The sequence below is a fragment of the Oenanthe melanoleuca genome, chromosome 9 (assembly GCF_029582105.1).
Source record: "Oenanthe melanoleuca isolate GR-GAL-2019-014 chromosome 9, OMel1.0, whole genome shotgun sequence".
Classification (NCBI taxonomy): domain Eukaryota; kingdom Metazoa; phylum Chordata; class Aves; order Passeriformes; family Muscicapidae; genus Oenanthe; species Oenanthe melanoleuca.
Window position 1 is genome coordinate 15,505,403 of NC_079343.1, and position 22,023 is coordinate 15,527,425.

The 22,023-nt window shown below is 42.8% G+C and overlaps 1 protein-coding gene across 3 annotated transcripts in view; it reads left to right on the forward strand.

Annotated features, from left to right (window-relative positions):
- The first annotated feature begins 45 nt into the window (after positions 1 to 45).
- SERPINI1 (serpin family I member 1) overlaps positions 46 to 22,023 on the forward strand; it is a 44,289-nt gene continuing 22,311 nt past the window's right edge. Inside the window, exon 1 of one of the 3 annotated variants that reach the window (XM_056499313.1) lies at positions 46 to 169. The gene's annotated coding sequence lies outside the window, so the exon portion shown is untranslated. Of the gene's footprint in view, positions 183 to 11,333; positions 11,409 to 22,023 lie in introns of those variants that run through there. The other 2 variants (XM_056499314.1, XM_056499315.1) reach the window with 2 other exon arrangements.

Genomic DNA, 22,023 nt, shown 5'->3' on the forward strand with positions numbered 1-22,023 from the left:
GCGGGGGCGGGAGCGCTCGGCGGGGCGGGCCGGGGCGGGGACAGCTCCCGGGCGGAGCGCAGCGGGCTCGGAGCAGCCGGGCTCAGCCCTGCACGGCAGAGCCGCGGCGGAGCGCGGAGCGGCGGCAGCGGCGGCAGCGCCGGGCAGCGGGCGGGGCGGCGGGAGCGCGGTGAGTGAATGCGGTGAGTGAGTGAGCGCGCCCGCCCCTCGGCGGGGCTGTGCGAACACATAACCCGGGCGGTCCGGCGCGCTCCTCGCACCGAGTAGCGGCGGCGCGGAGGAGCCGCTGCCCGTGCGGGGTTTCGCCGGCGTTCCCTCTGCGCCTCAGGGAGGGAGGGACGGATGGGCTGCGGCGGGAGAGGAGGCGGCGGGGATCCCAGCCGCTTCTCCAGCGTGGGATGAGCGGCGGGCGAGCCCGGGAGCCGCTCCGCTGCTCTGGCTCCTGCGGGCGCCCGCGGAGGGACGCGCTGCTGTCCGGCCCCGCGGCGCAGCCGGAGTTGTGCTCGGCTGGGAAAGTGTGCCGGTGCCCCGGTGTGCCCCGGTGTGCCCCGGTGTGCCCCGGAGCCTGCCCACGATGTCCCGCCGTGTCCCGCCGTTCCCAGCCCGCAGCCGGGCTCCCGGAGCCGCCTGCTCCCTCCCCGTCCTGGCCGCTTGCTCCCAGAGCTGCCCATCAAAGAACTAAACTTATTATTTGTCGCGGTGATTCTGCTCCTAGCAGGCTTTGAGGTTTGAAGTTTCGAATTGCATCGCAGGAAGAGCTCAGTGATTAAAACTTGCTATTAATATTAAAGCATCAGCTCGGTTCTGGATTCGAATTTGCATTCCTGATGTGTCGCTGTTAGCGCTCACTTTTCTAAAGCGCTGATCGCTGTCGCCTGATGTTAAGGCACACGAATTCCCCGATGTGAGCACGGGAATGAGCAGCTAAAGCATTAAACTTGGCAGGCATCGGCTGTAACTTCTTGCGGTGCTGGTGGCAGGAGTTGGATGCTGCGGGAGCACAGGGACGATGTGCAGGTGTCCGTGTGTGTTACCCATCCACATCTCCTTAGGGGTGAGCACGGGCGCTAACTGGAGGAAAAAGAAGAAAAAAAGGCACTTGCATTGTTACACATTATTACAGGTGTGAGTTTTCCCCTTCCCACGCTACCTCGTTTCGTTTTAAACAGATCGATGGATGATCTCTCACATATCAAATCCTCTGTGCATCCCGGTATTAAAGGGCTGCTTAAAACCTGCATCATGTGTATGAGTTTTGTGCTGTTAATCACCTTTGAGCTCAGATTCTTCAGTTTTCCCCTCGTTTTAGTTCTGATCTGGTGATTTAGTCTAATGGAAAATTACGCCCTTCTTTGTAGGAGAGCGGTGTTTACCAAAATGTCGCAGCATAGATTGAGCCAAATGTCTGTTTAATGGTATTTTATCCTTTTAAGTGAAATTAGTATGCTTTAAATAAAGCTACAAAGCTGCAGTTGTAGAGCTGCTAATACCTAAGATAGTTACATCTTCTGTCAATTTGTGATACTTTCCCAGCTTTTTTTCAGGTCTTGGAGTTTTTTGTGGTTGGATCATGAGGCTTGGACCAGATTCACCCTTTGTTATTTTCCACCCATTGTATTTTTTAGAATCACTCTGGCTTGGTTGAGTGTGATGAGGAATAATTGCCAAGGGAGCAAGCAGGAATGGTTGATGTTTTTATTTTTAAGGTGTGGGCTGTCTACAGAATTACACAAGGCAGCCTAAGATATAATACAATGTGAAGGCTTGTGGCAGTGTAAAGTTTCCTGTTAAAGGCAGTCATGAGTTCCAAAATTTGACCTCATGTGACTGTCTGTCCTGTGTTTTCACATCTTCTAGTCCAATTTGAGTTGGGATTTTAAAATTTGGTTTGAGTTTGTCTCTTCATCTGCCACTGTCAGTGATTTGCTCACGTGTAGATGAAAGTTACTCATGAACATGTCTGTCACCTCCTTTCATATTCAGGGGTGAACAGTTCTAGGAATGCTATTGTTGTAAAAACTCTCTTGAAATTTATTCCCTTGATGTAAATGTTGTATTTATGTGTAGCAGCTTAGTTCAGTTTATAACCTTGCATATCACAACACGTAGCAATGAAAATGGGTTGGCGCTGGTAGAATTCTTTACAGCAAGATCTGACTACTCCCTGTTCTTTAAAGGCTTTTTCAACTAATGGTTTACTTCTCCAAATTTCAAATTTGTCTTTTGGGCTGCTCTTCATCAGTGAAGACACGTTGTTGGCATGCCTGAATACCTTTTAAAATAATTTCTAGCAATTTGTGCTCTGTGTGGGCAATACATTATTCTGTCTGTGTAAAGCACAGGATGAATTAGTATAGGGTGCATCTGTCCTATGTTCAGTTTTCAGGCTGTCATTATCTGAATTAAGCTGTGTGTTCAAAATAACGTTAAAAATTGGTGTGTAAGCATGGTTTTCAAAGTTAATGTTTGGTTTTCTCTGTTTTATATACACTTGCATATCTCTGATACAGTATAATGGGCAGATGGTTGGGAAAGATGTCTATATAGTCAGCTGTAATTAGTGATAAATGTGTCTTTATGAATATATACATACTTTGTATGTATGAAAAAGCAGAGTAGTTAAATTTGGAAGTCCTTTAAAATTGTGTCTTCCTATCATGGTCTTGTGAACTGGATGATTAAACATTATTAGAACTCAGAGGTGGGGGATATAACATACCATGTATTCCTGCAGGAGGAAAGGAAATACTTTCTGCATCTTGAGTTATTGAATTGACAGAAGGACACATTTTCTGTAAACTTCTTTGTGAAATAGTCCTGGACATAAAGCTGTAGCCACTTCAAGACAAAAATATAAATCCCATAGTTCAGTAACAAATGTGAAGTTTTGGTACTTACTTTCCCTCTGTACTTGGCATTTAAAGCAGTACAAAATGCCAGGGATGTAAGGATGCATTGATCCCATTAAGAATTTCTTCTGTAAGTCCCTTAGTGCAGTCACTACAAGGGCTGTGTTGGAGAAGGTCTGCAGCTATAAAGTAATGTGAGAACAGCTCCTTGCTTGCTTGTGGCTTGGGTAGCTCTCAATAGCATCTCATTTGGTGGCCTTAATGAAGTATCTGCGATAAAGAATTGTTCTTATGTGGTGAGATTAAAATATCAGCTCTAAGGTCGTGTTCTGGTTTGTTTAATACACTTCAAAGCTAATGATTATGAGGACTGCAGACCGTGGCTAATGGGATAAAAGCTGTGTGAGTTATCCATGTCCTTTTTGGGCTTTTGGAGTCATTGCAGAGCAGCTGGAGCTGTGAGATGGGAAAGGAGGAAATTTCTTATTCATACAAGCTAATGAGTTAAATGTGTGTATGGCTTTTGGGTTAATGAGATTTGACCTCGTGTGTTGTGAAGGTTTTTTTTTTTTTAGTTTAGTTCAGTGTTTAAATATTATGATAATTCTTGAGAAATATTTTTGCAGACTTTGAGACTCTTCTTTCAGGAAGAATCAATAATGACAAGTAATTTAATGTCTAGAAGAAGAAACTTAAAACAATGTGGTTGTATTTAGTTTTATCCAGCTAGCTTCCAATTTATAGACTGGCTGTCTTTGCACTAATTTATGTACTTTGTGTACTTCAACCCTGAAGTCTTTCATCATTACAGCTAAAGAAATAATTGCTTAATAATGCTGTCTGTTCCTCCTCTGCTGTGTGAGTCTGACAGTTCCAGCCTCGTGATGGCTTGATGGGCCTAATGGACAATCTGCTGCTTCTAGAAAGGTCTATTCTGTCTGAATCAAAACTGAAGCTGTGCCATATGTGCAGAGGGATGTCAGATGTGCAAACCAAACACTTGTTAGCCAGCAATGGTCTCCCCAGACCATGGAAGAGCTGCGGTTCCTATGTTTCTCCCTCTGTTTTTGTTTTGCATATTTCTGTGTGTGCAGTAGGTTTGGGGGGGATTTCCTCATCTCAGGAAACAGAAGTCTCATTTCCTTTTTAACCTTTCTGCACAGCACACTAAAGGCTTTGTTTTGCTTTTGCAGTTCTGAGAATTCTGCTCACATACCACATAAAGCAAAGGCTTTAATTCCCCTTGCAGTAAGACAAAATGCCCCAACACTGCTCACCAATTGCATTTTGTATCTGGTACTGTTTGAACAGCAATGCCATCCCAGCCTTGATTCTCCACCGTGAGTTTGGAGTGAGCTGGAGGACTTGGACATCTACTTTTCACTGTGATTTTTTTAACTGCCCTTGGCATGTGAAGGTAGTGTTAAGAGCGTGGGTACTTTGCCAAAGCCAGCCTGCCAGAAGTGCTCAGCATCACTCAGCCACTGGAGATTGCCTCCTTCCCTGGCAGAGCAGCACAGGGCCAGGCTTTGGGGACTGTCTCCATGGCTGAGGTGATGTTTGCTGCCCTACTTTTCCCCATACGTCTCAGTTATGCAAGTTGGAAAGGAAGGTCTAAAGATTTAAGGCATCATTTTTTAATTGGTACACCAAAACTGCCCTTTCCCAATGCTTTTTTGTTTGTTTTTTTTTTCACGTTTAAATTAAAGCAGCTCCTGGAGCATTTAATGACTGTGTACTTCACACAGCAATTGGAGTTCACTGAAGCAACTCATGTTTTCTCTCTCAGATATCTTTTTCTCAAAAGAAGCATTTGCTCCAGTTTCTAAACTATTTAAAGCAATTAATCAAAACCTAAGACGACAGGAACAGCTTCTGTAATATCAGGTCTTCAACTTGAGATGAGGTTGATGCAAAGGGAAAGTGCCCAAGTCCCCACAAGTGTGTGTAAAGCCTGTAGGTGAACGATGACCTTTTCATCTGCTAAGAGATATGGGAAGTGGGAGGGAGAAGACAGGGGAGCAGAGTTATTTTTACTGTAAATATGTCAGTTTATTGACTTGTTAATTTCAGATTTATTCAAAAAAGCAGGAGGAGGAAACACTAATGTCTGCCAAAAACAAAGTAATTAGTGGGAGTTGAAAGATGTCTAATGACACTTACAAGTACTAAAGAGGAATAAACTAGTCTCTTATTGAACTGGATATGGACTTTTAAAACACTGTAGTAATTCTATTTTATCTTTAGAACATGTGCAGTTGCATATGGTAAATAAAAACCTCTTTATTAAAGTAACATTGTTTATTCACAGTAACATTACAGGCAGAAGGTGGGGTTTAGATTTTAAAAAAACTTTAAAAAACCGAAGCTGACTCCACACTTCTAAATTAAGGGTTCAGATAACACTTGACAAAGCTGGTGTTTGATTTGAAGATGACAGAAGAGTTTTAGATTAATGCTTAATGTGCCTGCTACACCTCCTTGGTCTAGAGTGACAAACAAGATCTTGTTTCATGACTGCATGTGCTATGGAGCAGCTTCTTTTTTCTGTGCCCAGGGACTCTGGCTGTGATTAGTCCAGTCACAGGATTCATCAGCACATCTGCTCTCCTGGTTCTGTCTGTTGGTGGAGATGTGTAGTCTGGGGAGCTGGGGGGAAGAGGACAGAAGAGAAGTGAGCCCAGGGTTAGGAAGAGCAGCCATCCTGCAGAAAATGAAACCTGGGGGATTCAGAGCTGAACCCTTTAATTCAGCACTGCTCTGCTCTGTGGTTGCTGTGATCTCATTTCCATGCTGCAGTAATGCTGATTTAAGTGTGACAGATAGGGATTATGTGTTGTCCCCAGCTGGCAGTAGTGAAAGTCTGGGAGGGCTCTTTTGCTTTGCCTCAGGTCATCCCTCTGCCTCTGACCTGGGCTTTCCCTGGCCTGCTTTATCCACTCCTGCATGCCCAGCCTGTCCTCAGGGATCTGCCTTTCCATGCTCTGCTTTTCTCTGCTGTGCTCACAGTGCTCTGTGCTCCAAATCCCTGCTGCTTTCAACCCCCAAGGCTCCTGACTTCTGCCACCTCAAAGTGCTGCTGCAAGCACCCAGAACTGTATTTGGGGTGCTTTGTAGCTGTAATTATTCCTGTTCTTCCTGTGCTGTGTGCCTGGCTGCAGCTCCCCTGTCACCTGTGTGGCCACTGCAGGCTTGCTCTGCTTGCCCTGAGTTGGCTGCAGGACAGTGCCAACATCTCTGGGGCACAGGGAATGTCCTGGTGTCCCCAAACCCCACGGGGATTTTGGAGATGTTGGAGTCTCCACTTGCTCAAAAGCTACTTGGCATCATCTTCAGCTGACAGTTCCCATCTGCTCTTCCTACCATGCCTCTGTTGAAATACTAAAGAAAGCAGGATATTAGATATAGGGGAAGATACCAAGGAAAACAAATATCAGAAAAAAAGCAAGCAGAAATATTTAATTACAGGAGATATGGAGCAGCAGGGCATATAAGATACCCGTGACAGTGAGTAAGAATCAAATTGACTGTAAGTAGATCTATTTTGAGGGGATGATATGCATGAAGCAAAAAATGCCATTAGTAGTTTATCATATAGAAATGTGAGGGAGGAAAATGTGCATGCAATATTAGAATACAGTGCACTTGTGGATTTGACATAACAGATAGCAGGTCCCCATATATGAAGTGACAGCAAAATACCCTTCAGCTGCAAGGGGACAAGCTTTCACTCAGCCACAATGCAAACAAGTTCTTGAAGTGATGGAAGCATATTTCCCAAGAACAGCACGAGGACATCTCGTATTTGAAGAGAGAGAAAAGCAGCAGAAATTCAAATCCGCATCTCAGAATTGTTACAAGGAGCTGAGTCTCATAAGGATCTTTGTTACCTTTAGTGAAAGCCCTTTGGAGAGAGAGGTATGAAAATGTGTTCCTCTATTTGTCATCTCAGCATTGGTAGGGACTAATGAGATTGATTTGCAGCATCCTTTCCTAATCCTTATCCACATAACTATCCTATCCTGGAGTTATTATTTAATTCCTTAGGAAGTGTAGGGCTTTGGAAGAATCCCTGGAAATATTGCTGAAGCACTGAGAGAGCAAGGACAAAATTAATTTTTTGCTTTCAAAGGCTCTAGGATTATCCCAGAAGCTCAGGGAAAGTAACACCAATGGATTGGATAGTTTTAAGGGAAGAAGGGGAAAAAAACTTCCTTGTTTTTAGATCTTTGGTAGTGGACAAGTCACTTAATCTTTACTTAACCTACACTTCTCCAGTGTAAAATGAAAACAGGCTCTTCCTACTCTGTGAAGCATCTGGGGTTAATTTGTTAAAGGTCTATTTGTCTGTGATTAATACAGAAAATAGTCTCAGTCTATATAAACCATGTGAGTGACTAGCTGGGCAAACCATTCATCAGCCATGGTGATCTTTGCTGCCTCACAGCAGCTTGGTATAGATTTTTAGAGACACTGGATCGTTCCTATTACTTACTTGAAGGATAAATTGCAACATTTATCATGGCATTCCCATTTTTATTTTGTAAATCTTTCAATACTGTGATTTGAAGAACACTTTGAAAGCCAATAAGTGCAAATCCCAGATATTGTTGGACTTGTAAGGGTATTTTGCACCATCCTGATCAAAGTAATAAATAGCATAAATGGACTTGCACAGCACATAAATGTTGTGTATTTTCAAAGAGGCCATTAGAACACAGAATTCATTTGGAAAATATTTGGAATAATATCATTCACTCCTAGAAAATCTCAGTTTTGAGTCGCATTTCATTCAAGAAGATACTTGATATCCTTTAGAAACAAGAAATTGTGCCATCACTGAAGCCTTGCAAGGTTGTGCAGAGGCAGGAAGCAGCATATTAATGTGAAATTTCCATCTTTTTCACGCTTAAATGGAGCAGATCTAAAGTCAGTTCATTCAACAAAATGGCAATTTGGATCTATTTTACAGAGCTCACTCGAGGCAATGTGCTCTTGCTAGTTCACTTAAAATATGGATTCTGAGACTATGGAAGATTTTTGCATATTTCAATTACCATTAGTTCTGTTTGCTCACATTTTACCTGGTTGACTAGAGAAATAAAGTTTTTCTGGGTATCTTCTGGCATATACAAAATCTAGTTAATTAAGACATGCTATACTTTCTCCCCAGAGTCAAAGTATAATGTTCAGCTGGCCGACTTGCATGAATAATCCATCACTGTGAATCATTAATTTAGAAGACAAGCTATGGTAATTGATGTCTTTATGCAAGCTATGGAAATGCTTAGGGAAATTGCTTATTTTTTTCTTGTTACTTCCCTTTTTTTTTTTTTTTTTTTCATTTGCTTTGGAATATTTCTAGGCTTGAGTAATGTGGATTCTGAGATGGATTCACCTGAGAATAAGGTTCCTGTGGGACTGGGATCTCTTACTTGGGTTTGAGTAAAAATCTGAATGTTTTTCATCTGAAAAACTTAAAATCATAAGACTTAACTTTGAGCTAATCTTATGTGCATACACTGGATGAACCACTTTAAGTTTTGGAAGTTTCTAGATAAAGGACCTGGCATGGTGGTCTTAGCAGTGGCTTTAATGTGATAAAAATGCCTTTAAAAATCCCTGTCATAATTTAGTAATGCAAACAGGGATTGTAAGCACTACCTACTGGTAAATTGGCATTTAGACCTTCCTGTATTACCCTCAGTTTCCAGCAAGTATCAAACTAAGCTTAAAAAACGCTGATGAGGTGCATATTTTGTTGGAATATATGTATATGAATGTATTTTGTTGGAATAGATATATAAAAATTTGTTGGAATATGTACATTTGAAGCTAATTTTCCACAGAATTCATAAAGCTCACCTATATATTATGTTACACTGTAACCATGATGTCTCAGCTGCATGAAAAGTTACTCATTTTGTTTCCTTTCTGGGAATCGCTTCACTTTTACCCAGAATTGAAATATGAGGGTTTGCTACCAATTTACAATTATTTTGTCTGCCTTCAGAACAAGGAAGAGGCAGTTGGTTGGTATTGAATGGGAGCCAACAGCTTGGTGGCATTTCAAAAGTGGGATATCAAGAACCCATATATGACTTAAAGCATATGTATATTATATAATAATGTCATATATGCAAAATATTATAAAGTCTTCCCATTGATGCTAATGGGATTTGGACTATAACCACAAGGTACTATGATGGTTTTTATTCCATAGAGGAAACTTCCTAAATATTTCTTGTGTGTTCTGTAGCTGAAATGCAAAGTGGACCATTTCTACAGATAGATTTGAAATGTAACAATTCTGAAAATGAGAATGCAAGTTTATTTTCTGTTCTTTTTTTTTTTTTTTTTTTTTTTTTTTTCCTTTGAATGTTTACTTCCCATTTAGGCATCAAACTAGAGGCTTATTTGATCTCATGTGCTTGGCTGCTCCTGTTTGTTCCCAGCTGAGCCCTGATGTGCTGCACTTTGAGAAACCCAGCCCTGAATTTTGACATTTTACACAGGAGCAAAAAGAGAATGTGTTCCCAATGAATTCACATTTGAGCTGAATTCAAATAGGTTTTGCTGTGTGGGTTCAGTTTCATAAGGTGGGAGAGGTGAAATGCTGCTGATAGCTGCAGTTATTGAAAAATGGTAATCACAACTTTCATAAAGTGAGATAAGCCATGTTTATTAATGTTTTCTGTGGACATAGAGTGACTTGGCCCTGGGACATTAAATGCCTAAATGGGTTGTGTAATTAGCTTTTTTCCACTTACAGATCAAGCAGCTAAACACACAACATTTTCTGAGCAGCTTAAATTATTTTTGTCATGTTAGTTTACACCAAGGGAAAACAATTCTGATTTTTCAGATTTTTTGAATAAAATCAGAGCTGGACAGAGAACAGAACTGGGGTCCTGAGGAGGTTTCTATGCCAGTCATAAAATTGATAAACCAGGGATGACTTCTGTGTTTCCATCTCTGACAGAACAGAGGTTTGAACCATACTGGCCTGGTCTGGCAAAGAATTCCAAAATCATTGAACCAAAACCATGGCATGTAGTGGCTATGGGTAGAGACCTCCCCAGGCAGCCTTTTCCAGAGCTTTCTTGTGTTTGCCAGCAAAATTCTATTGTTTAAGTCGAGCCTGATGTTTTCTTAGTACAGTTTGAAACTCTGCTTGTCCCATCCACTGTGTGTACACAATCAGAACAATATTTTAAAGCCTTTTTTCTTCTCCTTCCATGATTGATATCAAAGAGAGGGACTGAAATAAAACATTCCCAAACTGGCCAAGTTTGAGCTTTTAAATCCATATTAATTTCATACTTGGCTACCTCAACTGGCATCATTGTTAGTCCAATTAAAAAATAAATACCCGCCCTAAAGAATTTGCAGCCAGGCTGTGTCACACTCAGTCCTAGGGGAAAATTACTTAGCATGGGGAATATTCCTGGTTTTTGAAAAGCACTGCTTGAGTGCCTGCCAAATGTAAGCTTTATTCCCACAGTAACCACCCTGACCTCTTTGACAGTATCATAAACCAGATAAATACAACAAAATCCCCAGTTTGATCAGGACATTACAAGGCAAATTTTTTAGTCTGGATTTTTGGATAAAATAATCTCAACAGTTCCTGGAGGGAGTGAGTGGGGAGTTGCCAATGTCAAACAGGAGGTAAATATTTAAATATTTCTCTCCCTGAAACAATTCAGCAAAATCACCTCTGAAAATCTGAACAAGCTGAAGACTTTGAGGTAGTTAAGCTCTAATTTTGTAATGTCATGGTTTGACTCTTTCTATATAAGACAGGTTAAACAAGTAGGACCTTTAAAATGAGAACAAGGAAATGTTTGTTTAATAAGGCCCCAGTAAAGATTTTTTTTTTCCCTAATGCAAACTCACTGAATGTGAGTGCAGAAGGGTTTGAGGTTAGGGATCAGCTGTGGCCATTCAGGCTTGTAATTACAGCTGTGATAAGTGTGTTTTCAAGTCTTGCTGCACTAAGAGTTTTCTTAATCCATTATTTTACTGGGCCTTTCATTGTTCCTCCTCGTACACTGTAACAATTCCTGAAAACTTGTGAATCATGGGAAAACAAGTGTTAGGCTATTAATTCCTGGCTCTATAGAGACATAAACTCCAGTCTTGCCTGGGCAAGTGCATGGCCATGCCTGACATCACTGATTCTGTATTTGGGAGCCACAGTGAGCACACAAATATTGCAGCTCTGTGTGGTGAAGACTGGGCTGTTTAAACTCGAATTTTTTAATGTAGCACTGGGGAGAAAAGTGTAGTGAATTTGTGGTCCATTATTAATAGTCTTGGTTACTGTGGGCTTTGGGAGCTGGAAAAGAGATATCTCCTGGTGAAGGCTGGATGCCTTCTGCTGCTGGCTTCCCTGTGTTTTTATGGAAACAAGCACTGATGTCTCAGCTGATTGCTCTTTAAGTGCAGAAATTCATGCCATTGAATGTCCCACAGGTTTGAACAGAGCTGCTGTCACCTCTACACAGGCACTCACTGCTTCAAACAGCAAATCTCAGTCTTGTCCTTCACTTCAAGGTAGTGTAATTCTGTATATTCTGCCATGGATGACTTTGAAAAAAGAAGAAATCAACCTAAAAGTAACTCCAGGTGGATGATTTCATGCTCTGAAGTGGGTCTGCTGTAATTTTAGTGTCTCTTGTGTCCCAGTGATAAACTGAGACAGAGGTGGCTGTGCTGCACAGTCCCCAGGGTGCACAGCTGATCTTTGTGTGCTGCCTCAGGGATTAGCAAAGCCAAGCTTAGCAGAGCAGTGAGAGATGAGCTGTTGTCCATTTACACCTGGGGGTGTATGTGGATCCAGTGGAGTAGCTGTCCTGTGGTGACTAACTAAAAAATGTGTGTAATTTGGGCACTGCTTCTCATCCAGCTGCACCAGCTCCAGGAAGTCTGTGTGAGGCAAGGCATTCTGCCTGCTTGTTGCCTAATGAGACAGATTGACTGAAAATTAAAATATTTTTTCTTCTGTGACTATATTGATGGAACTGCTTGGCACAAACTGGGTCTGAACTCCTTGCTTTGAGCTGTCCACCTTGCCTGTTTGACAACTTAATCTAGACATAGAAATCAGAGAACCCATGTCCAGCTTGAAAATTGGGATCTTATATGTAGGCACAAGAATTCAGGTTAACCTATTTAGTTTTGAAAGCCACGCTAATTAAAAGGATTAACCTAATTTTAAATAAGTGTGTATGTTACCCACCAATGGAAAATATTGGATGCACATGAATCATAGCTCATCATACAAAAACTGGGAGTAGTGCCTTTGTAGTAAAAGGTGGAATTAATATTAACTTGCCATAAGAAAACATCTGAGACCTTCTGGAAAACAGGCACTTTGGTTTGGGGAGGGCAGACAGTGAGGTTTCAACCTTCAGTTGTCATTCTGGGTGTTGGAAACTATTTGATTCCTTTAAGGCATTGGGAGTTTTCAAATTATAAAAGTTTTAAAGGAAAACAAAACCAAAACCAAAGCAGCCAACCAAAAAAAAAAAACCCCAGACATCCTCTGAACAGCCCAGCACGAGCGTTCTGGAGCCTCAGGGAGGGTGGGTAGGTGTGAGCCAGCAGAGCACAGCACAAGTGGCCTGTTCCTCCAGTGCTTTGTGATTGTTCATGGGAATTGCTGCAGCAGTTACAGTCAGGTCTAATGTGATGCAAACTCTGCTGTGTGGGAGAATAAGCAAGATTAAAACAAATTCAGCTCCCTCCATGTGGTGTTTAAATGGCTCATCATGGAGTGGGTACTTGGAACAGCATCAGTTCCCATAAACACAAACCAATGAGGCTTGAACAGTGAGCGCAGGAGTGAGCTCCAAGGCCAGATTCCACCTTCCAGGCACAGCTTGAGTGCTGGGCTCTGAACTGAGCTGTTTTGTCCATGGTGAGCCAAGAGTGATGTTTCAATAGCCACAAACCTCCAAGGCCTGGATAACGAAACTATCAGAACAAAAATGCCAATATTTTATTCCCCCCAGTAAAACAAGACTTGTTTTTGCCTCTCACTGAAAAAACCATTTGGTTGTTGTGCATCTTCTCTTGTGGGTAAGATGCCTGAACAGCAGGAAGTAGTATTTCCTCCCTGCCTTTCTATTTCTAACTTTCCAGTTTATCCCTTAAAGCTGCTGCTGTTCCAGATATTCTCTCTGCACAATTCAGAAACATGCAGGGCACCAAGATTCCTTCTTGTTTTCATGTTCTCCCAGCTGGAACAGCATGAGGCTGCTACTGTCCCATTTGTTGGCTCTTGGGGTCTTTTCCCTGAGTTGGTAAGTTCATGGGTGCTTGTGAAGAAACAAGAGGGAGGAAGGATGTGAATGATGATGTGGAGATAAAAGTGTGATGATTTTAGTGCAGTTCTGTCCACTGTGCCATACTGGGTGATTCATTCCTCCTGTCTAGCTCTGACTTGTCTGTAATGGGGCAGATGTCCTGCTTGCTTGCTTGCTTTTTTTAGATATTTGTAGAGCTGCTCTCAAGTGCAAGCAATATAAAACCTGAGTTGTGGAGTTGTAGAAACTATGGAGATGAGAGACAACTGAAAATATTTGGGAATATATGAAAAATACCAACAAAGTAAATAGCAGTGATGCTGAGGCCTGAGAGGCAAGAGTTGGAACTGGCCTTAGGGTAGGAGTAAAGAGGAGTTTAATTTTCTTCTCCATGTGAAAATCCCATGCTTCTCACTCCTTTGGGAAGATCAGTGATCAACATCCTTCAGATCAAAAAGAAATTCTTATGGAATGCCTTGTTGGAGGTTTTCCACTGTGAAAAATAATACAGTAAAAAAACTCTGCTACTGGCTGAATTTGGCATCGAGATTATTCTGTAGTTTTTAGAAAAAAAGTCTGTACTTTGTAACAGATGTTATTCTGCTATGTTAGAGAAATATTTGAAGTGGAGAGGCTTAATGCTAAATTTTCCCCTCAGACTGATTTTGCTAAAATGTCCTTTCTCAGTGACTCCATTTTGCTGGCTCAGAGCTGAACTCCCTCTGAGTGACTCTCTCACCCTTTTGTCTCTGTAGACTTTGTGCTAGACCAGCTTTAAAACCTTCTTTTTATTTTTGTTTTGTGCCTCAGCTGTGGCTCTGCTGGTTGGGCTGGGTACACTTGCCAAGACAGTGGTTTTAAACCTGGGTTTTCCTAGTCCCTGCCTGGTTCCTGACCATGCCAGGACAGCTCCATCAGCTGGTTTTAAACCTGGGTTTTCCTAGTCCCTGCCTGGCTCCTGCCATGCCAGGACAGCTCCATCAGCTGGTTTTAAACCTGGGCTTTCCTAGTCCTTGCCTGGCTCCTGCCATGCCAGGACAGCTCCATCAGCTGGTTTTAAACCTGGGCTTTCCTAGTCCCTGCCTGGCTCCTGCCATGCCAGGACAGCTCCATCAGCTGGTTTTAAACCTGGGCTTTCCTAGTCCTTGCCTGGCTCCTGACCATGCCAGGACAGCTCCATCAGCTGGTTTTAAACCTGGGCTTTCCTAGTCCCTGCCTGGCTCCTGCCATGCCAGGACAGCTCCATCAGCTGGTTTTAAACCTGGGCTTTCCTAGTCCTTGCCTGGCTCCTGACCATGCCAGGACAGCTCCATCAGCTGGTTTTAAACCTGGGCTTTCCTAGTCCCTGCCTGGCTCCTGCCATGCCAGGACAGCTCCATCAGCTGGTTTTAAACCTGGGCTTTCCTAGTCCCTGCCTGGCTCCTGCCATGCCAGGGCAGTTCTTTCAGCTGTTTTTAAACCTGGATTTTCCTAGTCCCTGCCTGGCTCCTGCCATGCCAGGACAGCTCCATCAGCTGGTGGCCCTGCCCTGGGCACTGATGCCAGGCTGCTGGGGGCTCAGCACTGGGGCTCTCAGGACAGGCTCTCTGCTCCCAGCAGTGATTTGGGCTGGCTGGAAGCTCAGCAGTGGCTGCTGCAATCCTGAGTTTTCCAGGGAGAAAGGGACCATGCAGCAGAGGAGCATTACAGGAATGATGTCTATGCATTAGAAGCAGCAGTCCTGGTAATGATGAATTGCTGCTGGTAATTAATCTGGGTATAACATCTACTTTGGATGCTGGGGTTAATTGTTTTGTTTTTTTTTTTTTTCCTAAAGTAATCTCTGTCTTATTACTGTACTGTAAAAAAGTAATTCTGATCTCAGAAGTGTTACCAGAAGTGAATAATACTCTCGTGGTGAGAGGGACGTTACCTAAATGTAAATGGAGCCCAGTGTTGATTGCAAGGCTGAAGCCAATATTATTTTGTAGGAAAACAAGCTGGTTTGTATGTCATGCTTGCTTTCAGTTCATGCTCTGACAGACTCCTCTTCTAAAATCCTGTTGCATTTTAATTAACTTTCTTCATCATCTTGACAAAGCTATACCATAGCCTGATCTCTTTTCTTCTGAAATCCTTGTGAAGGGAGCTGGGCAAGGTATGGAAGAATTAACTGCTACTTTCATCTTTTCAAATGGTGTTTCACACCATATACTTTTTCTGTTTAGTTATTCTGGGGTGATTTAAAGGTTGTCCTTGTTCATTGTGTTTTGTTAAGGTTATTTCAAAACTTTCCTGAGTTGTTGATGAGCTTTTAAAAGACATTCATCAAAGTCTTCTCCAGAGATGCACAATTTCTGGGTACTTCTCATGCAGTTTTCCCTATTCCTATCCCTAAGTAGTGAAGGGTTCCTGTTCTGTTTTTGTTTCTCCTTAATTAGTTGTGTCTTTTAGTCCTCCTACTTTGGAAGGTTTAAAATTGGCTGTGAGAGCTTGTGTGATGCCAGGCAAAGTACAGAGACTAATGTAATGTATCTGAAGTGACTTAATGTATAAATAGGGAGTTGCAAGAAAAACGCTTGAAACACTGTATTCCAAACTCACTTGCTGTAAAGGCTTCCACAGGATGTATTATTAATATATTTTGGTGCTGCTGAAACTGTAATATCATGGTGCATTACAGCAATATCTGTGACATAAGTGACAGCTTTCATCACTTATAAAACTACACTCCAGTACATGCAGGAATCTCGCCTTTAGTCTCCAACTGCACTGATTGCATCTGGCACTTGCATATGGTGAAACTTAGCTACTGCCCTTTTAATTAAATTGTGGTGGGAGCTTGATGATCAGCTGAGGGAAATAACAGAAATGGGACTTAGTGTAAGTAAGGAAATTTGTGCAAGAGCAGTTGTTCTTGTGTCTAAAATAACTGATTGCAGTGTTCTATCTCTGCTGCTTCTGATGGAAAGAGACTGTTACAGAATTAGATCTCACCCTTCCTTTCCCAGATAGCCCTAAGGAAATCTGAGCAGAAAAAGGAATGCTGCTGTCTCATTTGGGGTGTCTTCCCTAGATGGTAGCACCCTGAGTGGAGTACTGCATTGGCCTTTTCACTGAAAAGTCATTGCAGAGGTGGAATGGTCAGAATTGGTTCTTGAGATCCTCTGAGACTCAACTTGCACTCCTGTGTCTGGGCATTGTCCCTCCTTGCACAGCAGTCAGGGCAAGGTCCCCACCAGAGCAATGCCCATGGGAGAGCTGTCATTCAGAGAGCTGTGCAGGACTGGCAGCCTCACTGGGGCACAAACAGGTGGGAAAACCACCAAAACCAGTCTGTGCCTAGCTAAGATGCTTCTAGGTAGATTCCCCCCCGTTTTGGTCTGCTGAAAGCAGATCCTGTGTAGTATTTCCATCTCAAGCCTTGAAGCTCTCCCCAGTCAGACTTGTGTTGACTTTCTCAGATGAGCCACAGGCACACCCCCAGTTCTGAACCCTTTAGAATCCCCAAGTTCCATTCTGCTTCAAATTTTCTCCTTCACAGAGCTTGTGGGTTTTGTGTTTTCTTATTTATAGCTCTTGCTTTGTGGGGCACACTGGAGCTGTCAAAAGTAAGGCACTCTGCCAAAGTATTTCTAAAAATTTGTTTCTCCTAGACAGGAGAACCAAACAGAGAAATTGCATGAGTCCTCCCAGTTGCAGGCCTTACAGCAGTAGATTTGGAAGCAAGACCACCTTTTTTAATTGTCTAGACATATATTTAGATGTTTGCTTTAGGCTATTCAAATTTAAGTATTTTGGACATGGCTTCTCAGCATCTCTTTTTATTTTTTAATTAGGGCTGAGGGAATATGCTTGAGGAAGTGCAATTAAGACAACTTTGGCTTGCATAATTGCCTCAGCAGGTTAGTGACTCAGTGCCAAGCTCCATGAAAGTTTAAAAACATTTGAGAGTCAATGGGAAAAATTGTCAATATGAAATTTTTCAGTGTACCATTTGCCTTTCGGGTTTTCTCAATGCTCCTGGTGCCATGGGGTCATTTAAAAAACAGAAATAAAGAATCCGGAAGGGCATGACTTGGCTGTGTGTTGGAGAGCAAGGTTTTGGTGTGGTCCAGACACTTCCTATGGAATGACTCTTCCTAGTCTTAGTCACTCCATACTGGAGGTTTAAATGCCCCACTATTTCCTATATCATTATTGTGCAGTGCTCTAATGAAATTAACATCAAGGTTTCCTGCTCCAGAAGGCAATGACACCATAATTGACAGATGGTGAAAATATCCTTTAATTTATTAATAAATGTTTGTGCAGATTGAGATATAGGTGTCATTGCACTGGGACAAACTGATTCCAGCAAGCTCAGTGGTTCCACATGTGTCTGTACAGTCTCTGCTTGACAAGGTCAGATGCTCACATAGGCTAAGGGTAAACATTTTTTAGGGATAAACATTTTTTTTATGCATAGAAAATGTAAGTGCATCCCCTAACATGTGGGAGCTGCCTTGGTGGGTGATTGGAACACGTGTCCTAGTGAGCAGGGATGTGGCTGCCTGCTGCCCAAGAAATGTGGAATTTCCCAGGGTTGTCACCACTTCCAGGGACTGCACTGCTAATACCCAAAGTACTTTGTAGATCCCTTCATGTTCTGCTTGCACTGTCCACTGTAGCCAGTTATCTACCAAGTTGTAGCTTAAAGCATTTAATGGATATTTAGTTATTTCCCCATTTCCTTTGCTGCATTCTGCTGGTTCTAAGCAATAGCACCTCCTGAATCGTGTATCTGTTGCTGTGAGGATTGGTATTTGATTTGCCTGCTCTCACCTCCAGGATACCTGCCTGTTTTCCTGGCTGTGCCAAATAAATTATTTCTGAGACAGCCAGCTCAGGTTCGAGCAGTCCCTGTGCTGGAGGGAGAGAGGGGCTGAGTGCTGGGGAGAAAAAGGAGATGAACACAGTGAGCAGCTGATGGGAGGCAGTGTCACATTCCTCCTCTGGGCTTTTCCTCTGGTAAACCCACAACATTCTGGAGGTGAGAATGCTTTTGCTCCAGTAGTGCTGGCTGAAAGTGCAATTTTTGCCCAATTTTCAAATAAAAATCTGACAGGTTGTATTCAAAGCAGAAGGGACTGAGAAGGCCGTTCTGGCAGTGGATCAGGAGGGTTTGTGAGCAGTTGAGGTCTGTGGTAGCAGCCACGTTCCCCTGGTGCTGTAGGGCCTGAGGCAAGCCTGAACTAGCTGGGAGCAAATCGTGGACTTGGCTCCTTGCACATCCTTCAGGGTAGCCATGACAACCATTGCTGGGCTGGGGAGCTGCTGAGCATCTCACTCTGCTCCTGCATCCCCTGTGCTCCCCTGGGGCTCTGGGGGCTCTCTGTGGAGGGGAGGTTGGGCTCATTGTCTGAGCAATGTTCATTTTCTAAGCTGTTGTTAGCTGGGTGGTGCCTCTCTCTGATATTTATTGGTAGATGTGATGCCAACGAGAAATCATTCAGAGTAAAGATGCCTGCAGCAATTGTATTTACCAACTGGATTTCACCAAACTTACATCCTTCCATGATTCACCTGCCACGAGCATGATGCTGTTCTGGTTGGGTCTGGGGGGAAGGAGGATCCCTCAGTTCCTCCCTGGATCCACAGTGGGTTTTTCCCTGACCCAGCAGGTCTTGTTCCCTGAGCAAATCCGTCTGTTGCTTTATCAAATTGTTCTGCCAGACTTCTGTCTGCTCCTGCAGCTGCTCTTTACAGGAGACAATGTAATCAGTGCTGTTACCACACTTGTTTTCCTCCCAGGGTTTTCTGTTTTGTTTTTTTTTTAACATACTGATCAGGAATCAGCAGTTTTTCTCATTTGTACTTCCCACACCTTTGGTGTTTAGCTTGCAGGTAGCCAAGAGTAATCGTGAAGGTAACTAATCTTAGTTTAGTCTGTGTGCTGAGGAACCAAGGCAATGTATCACAGCTTTATTTTGTAGGTTTTTAAAGCCATAAATTAGTTTCTTTATAAAACCTTCTGTAAAGGTGTAAAAGAAAAGGAAATTATAACCCATTTTTTCAACCAGTCTGACAAGTACAAGGTACTAGAATTCAACCCTTAATTGAATTTTTGGCACCTTCCTACGCCCAGTCCAGGTCTTGCTGTTTCAAAATTCGTGGTACCTCATGTCTGTGAACTCAGTTGGAGTTTGTTGATAGGATATCTCAAAATATCTCTGCTTACAGAGAGCTCCTGCCCCTTCTGCATTTTACTGGAACCGAATAGTTCAGGGTTTGTGGGTGTGAGGGGGCGAATTTGTTCTGCTTCCTCTTAGTCATCCCAGCCTTATGCTGGGAGAGGCAAGAGCTGGATAAGCAGTCCTGTATTTATCAGATGAGTGTTTTTCTTCAGACATCACAAGAATGGGTGTCCCTTGTGCCCAGGCACAGGAGCACATCTGGAATGGCCCTGGGGCAGGTGAGCAGCAGCACTGAGCTGCTTGTGGCCACTTGGGGAAGTGCTGGGCTGAATTTTGGGCCTGACGATGTCTTGCCAGGTGTTTTCTGAAATGCTGAATAAAAAAGTTTCCTGGGAATTGAAGCAGGTGTGACTTCAATGGATATCTTCAACCTACTGAAGGATAACTTCAAGCTACTGAAGGATGGATATCTGGAATCTTGTTTGTTTTAGTGGTCCATCACTGCTTTTTTCCCCTGAGTGCAGTTACAAGCCAGAACAAAACTGATATGCTGTGACAAACCTCTGGAGCAAGTGAGGATTTGTGATACACAACTGTTTTTCAAGAAGGGGCTGTGACAAAAATTTTATTTACACTGATTGCTTGATTGCCTGGTAGGAGAGAGGTGTTCATGCATCAATTGATGGAATCAAACAAAGCCCAGAATCTGCTGACACACCCTCAAATGAGAAGCTCATACCTTTGGCCTTAACTGTATGGCTGAGGAGTGAAAGCATTTTAAACAGCTTTTTAAAATTCTTATATTTAGCCAATGAAAGCAAAATGTGCACAGTAACATTTGAAACTGATGATTCTTGATTTTTAAACATTGTTCAGTGGGGATGTTTCCTCCTTTCCCACTGCTACAGGATTATTTAACCAGATTGCATTGATGTAAATCAGCAGTGACAGACTTGTACTGGGAATATCTGAGGAAGACAGAAAAGACTGAGTAAAATTTCGATGGCACTCCCAGGGACTGTTTAAGTTCCTGGATGTGCATTACATAATGTTCAGCTTCATTTCCTTCACTCAGAGTGTTTGAGAGTAGGGCGCAGGTAATTTAAAGATGCTCTCAGTGCTGCTGCAGTGACAATTGAGGGTACCCTGGGCTCTGACTGGAGAGAGATGCTGAGAAGATGCTGCACCAGGATCAGTCTCAGTCTTGGTCAGATCCAGCCCTCCTGCCTGAGGAAGCTCAAACCCCAAAGTAATCCAGCCAGAAGTGAGGCAGGATCAGAGGAGCAGGAGCTGCTCTGGCTGGAATGATAATTAAGAGCTGGATTCCCAGTTGTCAGCAGAGCAGCATGTGCATGAGCCAGAAGTGTGAGAGGAATTGAACTGAGGAATTCACCACGGACATTTCCCATTAGATGGATGAGATGAGACCATTTTCACACTGGCTGGCAAGGATTGATCAGGTGTCTGTGGTGTTTTACAGCCTCCTCCCCACTGACCAGCACCTCCAGATCTTTAGTTTGCTTTAAAGCATTTTCCCTTGCATTGGACTCACTCATTTATTTTTCTATTTTTGCTTTAGAGAGCATTGCCAGCAAACGAGCTGATAAATTCTCTGCCTGTATCCATGTGTTCATCCCTGCCTCCCTGTCTTCCCTTCCCCTTGGTGTCTGTATGGGGAGCTTCACTGTGAGCTTCATTAGAAAACCTCTCTAGACTAAAAGGATGTGGAAGGGCAGGGGAGGAAATCTGAATTGTTTTGTTTCAATTCATTCCTACTGGGAACTTCTGCACCTCTTGTATTGCCATCAGTGGGATCCATCAGTGGGATTTGGCTTGTAGATAAAAACCTAAGTTTGGTACTTTGTCTTTTTAAGAGCATTTCAATATAAATTTTGTCTCCATCTATGTAATTGCTCTATTTTCTATCCAACTAAATAATGAAAAGTAATACAGTTTAATTATTCCAAATGAGGAGCTTTTGGTGAGTGGTCACAAAGAAATATGATTTTGATTTGTATATAATGTTGGGGTTCCAGCGTTGTCTAATAAGAAATATTTTATTAGCTTTCAGACAGTCTGACCTGCATGTTAAACACTTAATTAAGATGTATAAATTTCTCCCCTGCTTCCCCTGTGCAATTATTTAAGCCTGTCTGGCAGTAGTGCATAGGACAGAGATCAGTGCTGGAGTGCTGAGCAGCTGCCTCTGCCACTGCAAGGCTGGGGAACTTCTCTTTTTGAAATTGCAGATTATTTCACATCTGTTTTAACCATGTCAGGTGTCCAAGTGAGCTCAAGCTGTTCTTGATCCAGGAGTGGAAAGCTTTAGCTCTCTGTATAATTGCATCCACACTGAGCTGCACCACTTGTTTGTATAGCTTAGGGTGGGAGAGCTCCCAAATTTGGGCTGATCCTCAACAAAAGAAAGATGAGCTCCTGCTTATCTGTTTCCTGAGTGCTGTTTTTGGTGCCACTATAGACCTGTGTGATGGAGTTTGTTAAGCTTTTCTTGCCTTGTGCAGCTTTTAGGATAAGAGAATAATACCTGGGCTCAGTCTATCACGGTGATTTGCTGGCTGAAGTCTTATGTAGCACTGGCAGAGGCATGCTCCAGGGCTTTGAAATAAATAAATCTACAATGCCCATGGTCACAGAGAAGTCCAGTTATTTTCTGCATCAGAAATATTAACATCCTTAAGTAATTTA